Source organism: Solanum dulcamara, chromosome 5, assembly GCF_947179165.1.
Source record: "Solanum dulcamara chromosome 5, daSolDulc1.2, whole genome shotgun sequence".
NCBI classification, from domain to species: Eukaryota; Viridiplantae; Streptophyta; class Magnoliopsida; order Solanales; family Solanaceae; genus Solanum; species Solanum dulcamara.
Window position 1 is genome coordinate 23,084,369 of NC_077241.1, and position 2,544 is coordinate 23,086,912.

Here is a 2,544-nt window from a genome sequence, read left to right on the forward strand (position 1 = left end):
GGTAACTTGAGTCCTACGACCCATTACTTGGCCTCCAATTCCTTCCGAACTCTTATGATTTCATCTCCAACCTTCTCTACTATGGGGTATTACATCCTCCCTTCGTTGGAGTCATTCGATAGTGTCGTAGCATATCCGGTTCATATGATAATGTCCAAGGAACTTATGAGACGTTTCGAGTTTTAAAAGCGTGGGGTGTAACATCCTTCCCCCCTTTAGAACATTCGTCCCCGAATGTTAGACAAAACTTCTCTTAGCACCTTATACAAATCGTAGGGAGATTCTTTATTGTTTCCATAATACATACTTCTACCCAGGCACTTAATATACGAGTTTCAAGAGTTGGGGTTACCTGCTGATGTCGATAATAGGTGAGAATACTTGTGTTTCCTGCTTTCCTCAGTTTCCCCGGTCACTCTCTTTCTGGTTTTTGTTTTTTCCACTGTGTCTTGACGGAAGGCACGTCTTTAGTTTATAATCTTTCAGTTTGCCGATCTAGGATAGCGGTAGTTTTTTCCTCACCGGATTCCATTTCCTGGACCTCACCTATGGCATATACCCTGGGTGTCTCATCAGTATCTTTGTGAAGCATTCTTATCTGATGGACTGGGCGTATAGTTTCCAAATGAGGTGGTAAGCTGAACTTACCAGACACGTTGCCCACCTTATGAGTAACTTGATACCGTTTAACATATTTTGGGTCAATTTTCTTTTCTAGGTGACCCTATGATGAACACCCAATCATCAACTTGAACTCTGTATGTCGATGTCGATTATCTGTATATCATTCTTGCTGACTCTGGACTTTTAGTTAATAGCTTGCTTAATCATGTCGGGGCCATTGGAATACTAGAGTAGTAATTATTATTGTAGGCAACTTGATAAGTGAGGGATAATCATTCCGGCTACCTTCGAAGTTAGTCTCCCGGCTTATGACATATCTTCTAGCATCTAATAGTGCGCTCAGTCTGTTTAGTAGATTGAGGGAGGAATGCGGTACTAAGACCCGTCTGTGCTCCTGATCTCTTCTTGGACTGATCTCAAGGCGTTAATTATAATTGAAGTCCCTTTATATGGGATATTAGATAAGGAAACCTCACGGAACCTTACCATTCTCCATGTTCTATAACTCCCTCTAATTTCAGCAGCATAGGTGCTCTTGATTGGAAGCAAATGGGCTGATTCATTAGCCTAATCACAATAACTCATATAGCACCCTACTCCTACCGAGTATAAAATGGGTGCATAATGCGTGGATAATTTGGGAACCGTTAGCCTCGTATAATCTTTCTTGATTCCTTTTAGAACTTTAACTGGCACTTTATTCTTTTGGTTCTTTCTTCTCCCTTATCCTATATTCGATGTCGGGGAAGATCTTTGGTCTACTCGTGGCCATGTCTCACTTCACCCATAGTATCAGATCCATCTCGATAGTTTGACTTAACCCATCTCTGCATCTCTCAATAGTTAATCACAACTTGGGCTCCCTTGCCTAGGACAATAGCTGTGGAGACTCCGTTAGGTCCTACCACTCTTTTACCTTATAACTTTATACCTTCTCAGCGGAGTAGGTAACTTGTGATCGAAGGAGCAAGGGTCAACACCATTAATTCACAGGTAACATTTGTGGAATTTTTGACCTTGGGTATTACTTCCTGTCATCCATAAGTTACATCAACTATTTTGCTTTTTCTTGCCCTTAGAGTCGGTTGCCCAGTGGTGTCGAAATTACCTATCCTACTAGTCCATATAACCCTTCGGTGGTTTGCCTCTTATTAACAGGTACTATGTTTACGAACTATGGCATTCGAATGTGTCATCAGTTAGCAAGTAGCTAATCCTCCTTGTTTTGCTTAAGTCCTTGTTAGAATTACTTTAACGTATCTTATAATACTCCAGGTACGTAATCCCATATTGTTTCTCCGTCCGTAGTTCAGATTCATCCATCTCGCGTGATCATACCAGCACTAACGCATTACGTTCCATTAGAATTTCGAAGTTAAGCATGCTGGGGCGGGAGTAATATTGGGATGGGTGACCTCCTGGGAAGTCTTCGTGTCACGTTTCATTGTAATCCTTACCATAATGTGTGGAGCACTTGGCTTAGCTCCAGATTTACCTCAGCGTTGTCTGGCGAGTCTTTATGTTCTTCCCTATCCTTTTGTCTGTTATCTTGCCTCCAATATCGACGAAGAACCTTAGCTCCACCATCCTCTATTCACTTTGTGTTCTCCTCATTTTCTACCACAGGAGGCTTTCTATTCATTTTTCTTTGGTTATTTATCTATCACAACATTATTTGCGCCTAATTCTATAACCAACGTTTTGGATTTTGGTCTAGCATGCTGTTATTATCCTTCGTAGTGTCTCCTGAATTATTCGATATCCTTTCATTGGTACATTCATCTGTTTTTATACGCAGCCGCCTTCTAGTGTTATGTTGTTCAGGGTCTCGTCACAAACTTCTTAACGCTACCTTATGTAGCATTCCGGCTTCCATACAATTATTGGTAACTTCCGGACCTTTCCAACTTGGTTTAGCAA

General features: G+C 41.3%; 1 pseudogene; it reads left to right on the forward strand.

The window, feature by feature from the left end:
* The first annotated feature begins 1,948 nt into the window (after positions 1–1,948).
* On the forward strand, positions 1,949–2,067 carry LOC129890936 (5S ribosomal RNA; annotated as a pseudogene).
* Positions 2,068–2,544: the final 477 nt, after the last annotated feature.